Source organism: Zingiber officinale, chromosome 1B, assembly GCF_018446385.1.
Source record: "Zingiber officinale cultivar Zhangliang chromosome 1B, Zo_v1.1, whole genome shotgun sequence".
In the NCBI taxonomy this organism is placed as follows: domain Eukaryota; kingdom Viridiplantae; phylum Streptophyta; class Magnoliopsida; order Zingiberales; family Zingiberaceae; genus Zingiber; species Zingiber officinale.
Window position 1 is genome coordinate 164,077,171 of NC_055986.1, and position 12,510 is coordinate 164,089,680.

Consider the following 12,510-nt stretch of genomic DNA (forward strand, 5'->3'; position numbering starts at 1 on the left):
CACTGTACAAAAATTTTGTACAAAGGTCTGAACCTTTTCCTAGCTACCATGTGTTCTTTTAAATTAAATTTTGAATCGCCTGCGGAACTTAACACGTTTGATCCAAAACTTAATTTATTTGTTCTTTTAGGTTTTGACTTGGATCTCCTGCGGAACTTAACACGTTCGACCCAAATCACCTTAAGTTATTAATTCCATTAAATATTAATTTCCATAATTGGTTCCCAGTACTGACGTGGCGAGGCACATGGCCTTCTTGGATATGGGAGCAACCACCACCGACTAGACAAAACCTTTTATGGAAAGCTAATATTTAATTTCCTAAAATAACTTTAGGTTAACCGAAAAGAACAATCAAATCACAAGGAAAAGAAAAACAAAAGAACACTATATCGAAAACAAATTTGAAACACTAGAATCGTATGCCTCTTGTATTTAGTATTATTTCCAAAAATAACTAGTATGATGCAGAAAGAAAAATACTAGTTATACCTTTAGAAAACCTCTTGATCTTCTACCGTATTCCTCTTCTAACCTCGGACGTTGTGTGGGCAACGATCTTCCGAGATGAGAACCACCAAGCACCTTCTTCTTCCTTGTAAGTTTCGGCCATCAAAACTTCTTCTAGGATGAAGAGGTTCGGCCACCACCACCATGCTCCAAGGGATGCTAGAAAAGAGGCTTCTTTTCTCTCCTTCTTCTCCTTCTTAGATCCGGCCACCAAAGCTATCTCCACCATGAGAGAATTTCGGCCACACAAAGGAGAGAAGAGAAAAGAAAGGGTCGGCCATACCCAAAGAAGAAAAGAGGGAGAAAAATAATAGAGACGTTCACCCATGAAGGCACCTCTACCCCCTCTTTTATAATCCTTGGTCTTGGCAAATAAGGAAATTTAAATAAAAACTTCCTTAATTCTTTTGCCATGAAAAGGAAAATTTATTTAATTAAAAATAATTTTTCTCTTCTCAATTTACAATGGCCGGCCATTATACAAATCTCCAAGCAAATATAATTTTAAACACAAATTAAAACTTCCTTATTTGCTTCCGGAAATTTATAAAATTTTTCCAATAATTTTTATCCCTTCATGATTGGTTTATAAAAAGGAAATTTAATAAATTAAAATCTTTCTTTTAAACATGTGGATAAAAAGAAAGTTATCTCTATAAATTAAAATCTCTTCTAATCTACAATTAAGGAAAGATATCAAATCTTTTGTAGAAACTTATAAAAGAGAATATTTAATTTTAAACTCTCTTTTAAATCATGAACATGATTAAAAAGGAAAGTTTTCTTAAAATTTAAAATCCTCCTTTAGTCAACAAATAAGGAAAGATTTCAAATTTTAAACTCTCTTTTAAACATGTAGATGATTTACAAATAAGGAAAGTTTTTACCAAAAATTAAAACCATCCTTTTAAACTACAAATAAGGAAAGAGATTAATCTCTTCTCTTAATCTTTTGTAGAAAGCTATAAAAGGAAATTTTTAATTTTTAAACTCTCTTTTAAAATCATGATATCCACATAAGAAATAATTTTAATAAAAATCCTTTTTAATATTCTAGTGGTCGGCCACCTAAGCTTGGGACCCAAGCTTTGGCCGGCCACCTACATGGCTCATCCATTTGGTCTTGGCCGGCCCTAGCTTGGGTTCCAAGCTAGCTTGGCCGGCCCCATTGGATGGGTAAGAAGGTGGGTATGTGGTGGGTATAAATCTCTATATACTAGAGGCTACGATAGGGACCGAGAGGAGGAATTGGTTTTGGTCTCCCGATGAAATTAAGCATCCCGTGTTCGCCCCGAACACACAACTTAATTTCATCAATAATAATTCATTCCACTAAAGAACTATTATTGAACTACCGCACCAATCCCAAATTACATTTTGGGCTCCTTCTTATTATAAGTGTGTTAGTCTCCCTGTGTTTAAGATAACAAAATGTCCACTAATTAAGTAAGTTACTGACAACTCACTTAATTAATATCTAGCTCCAAGAGTAGTACCACTCAACTTCATCGTCATGTCGGACTAAGTTCACCTGCAGGATTTAACATGACAATCCTTATGAGCTCCTCTTGGGGGCATTCTCAACCTAAATCACTAGGACATAGTTTCCTTCTATAATCAACAACACACACTATAAGTGATATCATTTCCCAACTTATCGGGCTTATTGATTCATCGAACTAAATCTCACCCATTGATAAATTAAAGAAATAAATATCAAATATATGTGCTTGTTATTATATTAGGATTAAGAGCACACACTTCCATAATAACTGAGGTCTTTGTTTCTTTATAAAGTCAGTATAAAAGAAACGACCTCTAATGGTCCTACTCAATACACTCTAAGTGTACTAGTGTAATTATATAGTTAAGATAAACTAATACCTAATTACACTACGACCTTCCAATGATTTGTTCCTTTCCATTATGGTCGTGAGCTACTGTTTATAATTTATAAGGTACTGATAACATGATCCTCTGTGTGTGACACCACACACCATGTTATCTATAATATAAATTAATTGAACAACTACATTTATCATAAATGTAGACATTTGACCAATGTGATTCTTATTTCTAGATAAATATTTATACCAAAAGCTAGGCTTTTAGTATACACTCTAACAGGTTCGACTAGTTCAGCCCTTATCTCCGCTGCTGACTCGGCTCATTCAAGGCGCCTTGGTGAACAGTGGAAGGCGCCTTGAACACCCTTTATAAGGGATCTCGACCAGCAGCTCATTACAAGATTTCCATGCGATCCCTATACGCGATTAGCTGCTACCGAAAGGTTCCCGAAGTGCTGCGACTACTTTCCGACGATCCTGAGCTCCAGAATTCATATTCTCTAAGTGTTGTCGGTATTTTTAATTACTATTTTAATTTGTACGTAGATTGTAATAATTCTCGTGCTTATAGTTGTTGCCCACGGAAAATGATCAAGGATCGTGGGCCTTCGAGTAGGAGTCGTTACAGGCTCCGAACGAAGTAAATCCACTGTGTTCATCTGCTTGTTCTTTAATTCCGCTGCATTTATTTTTACTCATACGAATTCGAAAATTGTGAAAGTCGCGAGCGATATTCCCCCCCCCCCCCCCCTCCTCTAGTGCTTCTCGATCCAACAGGTATGATTTCAGATGATGATCTCGATGGGTAGAGCGCCGATTGACAGATATTTTGACCAACTATTTAGGATAGAGGATTCGATCTTTTATCGACATTTGTTAAGGGACATATATGGGATGATTATGAGAGTTGTGGAGATACTTTTTGATGGGTAGACTCTTGGTCAGCAGGTTGTGTGCCCCATTTGACTTTGGATTGACATTCTTTTACTGTGGATATTTGATTATCGAAAAGGATGAGATGATGAGATTTGGCATAGATTTTTGGATACATTTAGTATGTTAGTAGTGGGTGTTGAAGATTGAATGCTTTCCTTTTTCTCTATCTTTGTTTAGGAGACTATCTAGTATGATTGATTGATGTTGAGGATGATTGGAGTTTGGTGGATATTGTGAGATCAGGTGTGGTGATATGTTATCTTTTGATGATCTATTAGTGGATATTTGACTTGATGATCTATTATTTGGTGTTTGATGTTGATAGTGACATGGAGTGTAGTAAGTCTGTGATATATATGGATTTGGTGATTTGTAGTTGGTGATCCGATCACAGACTTGTTGTTGGGGATCTTACGGTTGAGTGAGCTTGTTGTACGTACATTATGAGTCCTTGGTGTTACCATTAAGGCATACCGTGCCTTAGATGTTGTTATGGACTCGATGTACTTGGTATTGCTAGGGTGTTTGGATTAGTTTTCATTGTCTTCATCGACGATGTGTTGATCTATTCCCGATCCGGGGTGGGTTACGTACGCTATCTTCGCATAGTTCTAGAGATATTTCGACGAGAACATCTATATGTGAAGTTCAATGGTGCGTATTTTGATTGTCTTGTGTGGGACTTCTAGTACACATTGTCTTTAGTAGAGGGATATTAGTGGATGTACAGAAAATAGAGGTTGTTACCAGTTGGAAGTAGTCGTAGTCTATACTGGTGACTCGCAGCTTCCTTGGTTTGGCTGCAGATTACCGGTGTTTGATTGAGGGTTTCTCTAGCATTGTTATGTCGTGGACTAGACTGTCTAGGAAAGGAATAGAACTTTCTTGGACAGATGCTTGTGAGATTAGTTTCGGGAGTTGAAACAAAAAGTTGATAACTACATTCGTATTAGTTGTACTTTCTAGTGTGGATGGATTTGTATTCTACACAGATGTATCGTACTTGAGGTGAAGAAAGACATCGTAGATTTTATAGCTTGATTTCTAGAATGTTAGCCGGTAGAGGCTGAACATTGGAGATTAGCAGGATTGTATCCGTTGATTCAGATACTAGAGTGGAGTTGGGAGCATGTTATGACGGATTTTATTGTGGGATTATCCAGGACATAGAGAGGATATGATGGTTTGGGTAATCATTGTTGGGCGACGACTTGCTCCCTAGCTATTGATTTGTAGGACAGATTCTTTTGGATTGAGTAGTAGGATTATACTCTAGAGGGATTTCCAGACTGGATGATGTATCTCTGAGTATTGTTTTGGATGGAGATCAGTGATTTCATGTCATGGTTTTGATTATGGTTACAGCAGACTTTGGATTAGGAGTTTCACTTTAGTATAGATTTTCATCTCAGACTGATGGATAGTTTGAGCGATCTATATAGGTGTTAGAGGATCTATTGATAGTGGATTTTGGATTTTAGAGGTGTTTGATTTATCCATAGTTGGGTAGATTGCAGAGTGGGAGTAGCGGGAGTAGGGTGAGTTCATAGCTCACAGAGTTGTCGCTAGTCACTTGGAGGTGGATTGTTATGTTTGGAGATATGTTTATGATACTAGGGTGGATTAGTAGATGAGGATGTTGTTTGGTTATTATACTTGGAGTGAGTGGTATATGAGTATATGATTTGGATGTTACCCTTGGATGAGGATCCCTGAGTTGACCAGTAAATTTGGGGACCAAATTTTTATTAGTGGGGGAGAATGTAACGACCCGGCCCTTTTGGCCTCATGGGCAGTCCTTGTGGTGGCCCAACTGGCGGCTCTTATGTCGTCGGCCCATTTGACGACCTCTCATGTCGTCGACCGACGACCCTTTGGCCGTGCCGTTACTCACTAGCCTTTTTTATTGTAACGACCCGGCCCTCTTGGCCCATTTGGCGGCCCATTTGGTGACCTCTCATGTCGTCGACAGTCGGCCCTTATGTCGTCGGCCCATTTGGCGACCTCTCATGTCGTCGACCGACGACCCTTGGACTTTCCACCCATGGCAGTGGATTTTTGCCTCCCCCAGGATTCAAACTCTAAACCTCCAGGCTTAAGTATTAGAGTTTATGAATCCTGGTAACCAAGTGATTTTGCCTCCCCCAGGATTCAAACTCTAAACCTCCAGGCTTAAGTATTAGAGTTTATGAATCCTGGTAACCAAGTGATCTCACTTGGTTACCAGGATTCATAAACTCTAATACTTAAGCCTGGAGGTTTAGAGTTCGAATCCTGGGGGAGGCAAAAATCCACTGCCAGGGGTGGAAAGTCCTAGTGAGTAACAGCACGTCCAAGGGTCGTCGGTCGACGACATGAGAGGTCGCCAAATGGGCCAAAAGGGTCGGGTCGTTACAATAAAAAGGCGCCTTTTTATTGTAACGACCCAACCCTCTTGGCCCATTTGACGACCTCTCATGTCGTCGACCGTCGGCCCTTATGTCGTCGGCCCATTTGGCGACCCTCGGGTCGTCGACCGTCGACGAACTCTAGACCTCCAGGTTTACGACTGGATTTTTGCCTCCTGGTATCCAACTGACCTCCAGGATTCATAAACTCTAGTACTTAAGCCTGGAGGTCTAGAGTTCGAATCCTGGGGGAGGCAAAAATCCACTGGCCAGGGGTGGAAAGTCTTAGTGAGTAACGGCACGGCTGACGATCGACGACCCGAGGGTCGCCAAATGGGCCGACGACATAAGGACCGGCAGTCGACGACATGAGAGGTCGCCAAATGGGCCGCCAAATAGACCAAGAGGGTCGGGTCGTTACAATAATCTCACTTGGTTACCAGGATTCATAAACTCTAATACTTAAGCCTGGAGGTTTAGAGTTCGAATCCTGGGGGAAGCAAAAATCCACTGACCAGGGGTGGAAAGTCCTAGTGAGTAACGACACGGCCAAGGGTCGTCGGTCGACGACATTAGAGGTCGCCAAATGGGCCGACGACATAAGGGTCGATGGTCGACGACATGAGAGGTCGCCAAATAGGCCGCCAAATGGGCCAAGAGGGCCGGGTCGTTACAATAAAAAGGCGCCTTTTATTGTAACGACCCAGCCCTCTTGGCCCATTTGGCGGCCCATTTGGCGGCCCATTTGGCGACCCTCGGGTCGTCGACCGTCGGCCCTTATGTCGTCGGCCCATTTGGCGACCTCTCATATCGTCGACCGACGATTCACCGATCGATTTGCCAGGATTCGAACTCTAAACCTCCAGGCTTAAGTATTAAAGTTTATGAATCCTGGTAACCAAGTGAGATCATCTCACTTGGTTACCAGGATTCATAAACTCTAATACTTAAACCTGGAGGTTTAGAGTTCGAATCTTGGGGGAGGCAAAAATCCACTACCCAGGGGTGGAAAGTCCTAGTGAGTAACGGCACGGCCAAGGGTCATCGGTCGACGACATTAGAGGTCGCCAAATGGGCCGACGACATAAGGGTCGCCGCAAGGCCCGCTCAAGAGGCCAAAGGGTCGGGTCGTTACAATAAAAAGGCGCCTTTTTATTGTAACGACCCGACCCTCTTGGCCAATTTGGCGACCTCTCATGTCTACTCACTAGGACTTTCCACCCCTGGTCAGTGGATTTTTGCCTCCCCCAGGATTCGAACTCTAGACCTCCAGGCTTAAGTACTAGAGTTTATGAATCATGGTAACCAAGTGAGTTTATGATCTCACTTGGTTACCAAGATTCATAAACTCTAGTACTTAAGCCTGGAGGTCTAGAGTTCGAATCCTGGGGGAGGCAAAATCCACTGGCCAGGGGTGGAAAGTCCTAGTGAGTAACGGCACGGCCGACGGTCGACGGTCGACGACCCGAGGGTCGCCAAATGGGCCGACGACATAAGGGCCGACGGTCGATGACATGAGAGGTCGCCAAATGGGCCAAGAGGGTCGGGTCGTTACAGAGAATGTAAGATATTGGAAAATTAAATTAATAAGGTTATTTGGAAAATAGCTTAATAGAATTTTTTCGGAATTTTTAGAAATTTTCTAGGAATTTTTCGGAGCTCGTACAACGAGTTTTGTGGGGACGAATTTATGGGTTCGGATAAAGCCTGTTTGGGATACCCCGTTTAAGTGAGGAAATGTTGGATTTATTTATATTTCCTTTTCTTTTTCTTTTCCCAAACGCCGATCCCTAACCCTCTTTCCTTCCTCCCCCGACATCGATTCTCTCTTCTCCTTCCCCAAAAATTCACCGACGACCGGCGATTCTCCTCTCCTCCCCTCTCGGCATCGCCGACGCAGGGCATTCGCCAGAGCAGCTTCCTGAGGAGGGAAGCTACAACCCGTTCCTCTCTCTCGATTTCTCTCTTGTGCGCGGGTGACCCGATGCCGAAGGAGAGCTCCCTCTGCTCGTGATTCTGTCCTCGTCGAATTGCCGGAGGAAGAGTCGCTGGATCTCGATGGTACTGTCATCTCCGGCTGAGCGATTGCATCTTCGGATGTTTCTTGCTCGCGATTAGTTGTTGCTCGATTTCTAGGTCACGACGGGGCTAGGGCATACTCTCCCTCTCACTGGCGGATGTGAGCAGAACTGTGACGATTCCACCAGGGAGGTTCATCGCCTCCTCTTTATCAGGATTGTAGTACCCTTTTCATCTCCGGATAGATCCGAATACCTTCGGTTGTAGCTATCTTGTCTTCTTGGAGGTAAGAAATTAGATTTGGTTGTGAATTTTGGGAGTTTGATTTATGTAGAGTTGATTAAGGCAATGGTATTTCTTGTGCACAACAGATGTTTGACGAAATGCCTTTAGTTTCTTGTCTCCTCTGTTTGTGCCGGACCAGTGGTGAATAGGTGGGGAAGCTCCATTTTTCTCCACAGCAACTTCGGATTTCTTAATCAAAGGGTGTGGATCTGTTTTGGGTTAAGGTAAGTCATATAATATTAGTTTTACAGAGGTTGGAGTTCATTTCTGGTTTTTGGAAGATTGTGAGTAGTTACTTGACAGGTTCATGTAGTTTTGATCATCCTTTCTGGTAGCAGGATACTGTTGTGGCAGTGAAGTCCTTCGACCATGTTTCACCAGCTGCCACTTTGGAGTTGGGTAAGTGGTTTGATGTTTAGATGTGATTAGGTGGATGATTTAATTAAATATGGTTGGGTTAATGCATGAGATAAATTATTAACTATGGTGGTAAATAATTGCTCATGTGTTAGGACATTTGTTTGCGGACAGCATCTCTATCTAGCGTTGACCATCATTTCTGGCAGCATGATCTTTAGCCGTGAGTTAGCACGGGAGCAACCGGATCAAGGTAAGCTAAGTATGGAGTTTTGGTTGCATTTATGTGATAGATGGGTGAATGATTTATGTAAATGGATACATGATCGTTATTGGTATGTGTTGGATTGATTGGGGTTTGTATTGGGTTGGAATTTGTGGATATGATGATTGGTTGATTTAGATTGTTATGTGATCATTCTTGAGATCATTGGATTGATTGTTGGTTGGATTATCAGATGTGGTGGTTTGGTTAGTTGTTGAGGATTGAAGTGAAGAATTGTGGATTTAGTTAAACCTAATTGGATTAAAACATTAGGTTAATTATTTCAAGATTGGGGAATTATTTAGCTATTTGCTACTTATGTAATTAGTTAAATATATTATGTGATCGCAGGACTTTCGAGGCGAGCGTATCGACGTGAGATTGGTTTATCTGACACGGTCGACAGATAAAGGCGGGTATTTCTTCCTTGGCCTCTATGTAGATTTTCTTGTACTTAGTGCATGGTTATTATTGGATAAATTAGGCTGCTTTATCTTATATCATGATTGGTTGATGTTTTTCCTGCTTGATACTGATGCTTGACCCTTGTGATGATCTATTTAATTCTTATACAGTCTGCACTTTAGTTATCTATACTCTGTGACATTTTACATGTAGAGTATGTATGATAGGGGATACCTCTTTGGTGGTGTTCATATGATGATTGTCCATTTGTATGTCGTGTATACATTTGTATGGTGAGATGATTGGGGGAGTTGTGTTGATTGTATATTTGTTGTATATACACGTGTCTGATGTGTTTACTGGAGGATACATGTTGATTGTATTTATGTACATGTGTCTTGTGGGATTATTGGAGATTTTTAGTTGATTATACATGTGTAGTTGTGTACATATGTTTGGTGGGATTTGTGGAGGTGTCATGACGATTATATTCTTGTTGTACAGTGCTTATGTGGTTTAGAGGTTGCATGGATGATGACGGTGTTTGTATCATGATTATATATATATATCATGTTCATCATTCATTGCATCTGACGACTAGTCTCCCTTGTGGTTGAGAGGGTCGTCAGTCTTTTATAGCTGTCCACTCTACCACTGATGGAGAGTGGTAGCTAGGAGTGGAGCTATGTCCTGTCGCGCTTACTCAACTGCTCAGTGTTTTTACTCTGTCGGTCTCGACCACTCTAGAGTAGTGGATCTTGAGGGTACAGTATTCAGGGGGCTTGAGTTGTGAGTGGTCAAGGACCCTTAGCTATGTAGTTAGATAACTACATAGTATACTGTCGCCTCAGTCGCTTTATAGTGGTTACGTGCGTGAGGCTTGTACGGTTTGTCACGGACCCAAGCCTCTCGGCCATACATGGGTCGTTGTGTCTGGAGAGGTGGCGGGGGTGACCAAGGAGCATGCATACACATTTGCATATGATGCGCGGTGCATCGGTGGATATATATTTGCATACATGCCTAGTAGATACTAGTTGCATGTGATGTGGTTGTTGCACTTGTTTGAGATATGCTTGTTGCATATGGTTGTCATGCTGCATACATGTCATTTATTTTATATGTATATGCAGTCGTATTTATATTGCACAGGTGTCACGGGTATATCTGTTGCAAATCCAGTGAGTTTACTGATCTTTGTACCTTGCGTCGATTTCAGATTGGGTATGTATTTACCATTATGTCAGTAGTGGTTTGTACAATTTGTATGTCAGTTATGATTTTGTCGGGTTATTACGTCAGGTATGTTCAGATGTATTGATTATGATAGTATGATCATGTTCTTTATTTCCCTACTGAGACTGTATACTTGTAATCTCCATGTTTGTTTATGGACCATGCACTATCTTGTCTATTACCCGATGAGTTACCTATACTCACCACCGCATGTATACATTTATATTTTCAGGTAGCTTGTAGATGGTTGGTGTCGCTCGGAGTATCTTGTCTACCGGGTCCTATGTCACATCCGAAGACGATTTCACCTAGTGTTTGTTTTCTTTTGTATATTCTTTTCTTATTTTTGACATTGTATTTGTGTTTAGCCATGGGGCTATCTTATTCTTTTGGTGTTGTATTTGTGTTTAAGTCGTGCCGGCATGCATTGTATTTATTTGGGTTGTGTGAGCTTTCCTTCATTTTTCCGTTGTGTTTTTAGTACAGTCGTGTGCACTGTTTTATATATAACTGCGTGGTTGTGATTGTTTCATTCCAGCCGAGTGGGCTGTCATTATAACTGTGTGGTTGTGTATATAAATATTCCAGCCGCATGTGGCTGATGTATTTTGTTTGTATTGATGCTTCAGATTGTCACCGGTACAGGGGAGATGCTGCCGGATTTTTGTCTGGCAGAGACTCCTTTGGGGGCGTGACAGAAACTCCTCTCTTATACAAAGTTGTCAACAGTCGTCACATTGTACAATTCACTACAAGAAAATTTGTAATCAACAACAGTTAAAAGACAACGGTTTTAACAAAAACCATTGTCTTTTTGTGTTTTTTTTAACAAAAACAACAGTTTTTGAAAAATCATTGTTTTTTAGCGTTGTTTGGAGGGGCTACGACAACGGATTTTTGAAACATTTGTGTTTAACTTTTGTTACAAGGGCTACGATAATGATTTTTCGGACCATTGTCTTTTTTTGCCTTTTTAGGCTTCAAGACAATAGATATTTTGATTAAAATATTAATTTTCTTAAACTTAAATATTTCACAAAGTCCCCATGCCAAAAAAAAATCCTCCCTTCCTTCATCAAAGACTCGCCTCCTTCATCAAAGACTTGTCTCCATCGCCCCCGACGCTTCTCCGGCAAATCGACGGTGATGCGTTAGACCCTTCACTACGACTCCTCTCACATTCTTCGGCCACTGCTGACGAGACTCCTCTCACGGTGAGACTAATCTGCCTTCCTTGGCTTCGCCCTGATGGCACTCCTCATCGTGGCGTGCTCCGCTCCTCTAACTCTAAGCCCCTCCGCCTCTCCTCTCCCTTGTCGTCACTGCTCGCAGTCTCCGCTGAGGAAGTGATTACTTGCATCCCACGAACTCCGCTGCCAGAAGATGTATGTTCCAGGTACCTCTGCATAAATCGATCTTTCACAAGATTAGGCTTTGAAGAGAAGTATGTTCTAGGTATCACTGCTAGAAGATGTATGCTCCAGATACCGCTGCCAGAAGATGTACTCTAAATTGCTTGCATTTTTTCAACTATGTAAACTTGATCCTCACTAAGGAATTTGTGAATAGGCTTGCAATGGATACAGTTATGTTTGTGTTCCACTCTGTTGGACCACGGCGACTGGCTAGAAGGGGGGTTGAATAGCCTGAAAAAAATAAAAACACGAAACCCTTCTCGACTTTTCAAATAAACACTTGCATAAATAAATGAAGGCAATAAACAGAAAGAAGAGGCAAAGGATGCTTTACTTGGTTACAATCGGGGAGGTTGTTAATCCAAGGAAAGTGTAGCATTAAATACTCCTTCAGGCGGAGAAGCCTCTTACAGCAATAAAGCGCAAAAACAACGAAGCTAATCTAGAAATGAAGCGTACAAGTGTTGGAAATGAATTGCTTGAGTTTATATAAAGCTTTTGGACCAAGGCTGTATTTATAGCCTTGGACGGGGCTCCTCAAAGGGTTCCAGGCGTCCTGAGGGGATAAAATTTTATTTCCTACGCACGGATCACGGTTTGACCATGATCTGGATAAAGTCCAACTCCGGGCGCCCAGAATGGATCCGGGCCCTCTGCTCACGTTCCGCCCGCCTCGGTCCGTGTCTTCTGCTCCAGTTTCGCTCGCTTGGGTGATCTTTGCAATCCGGAATAAAGCTCACCCGAATCCAACTTTCGATTTTCTCGAGCAGGCTTCCGCTCTGGCTTCTCGTCCCTCGGAATCATCGCGTGCTTCCTTCTCATCTGCCAGCATACTCATCCGCAATCTT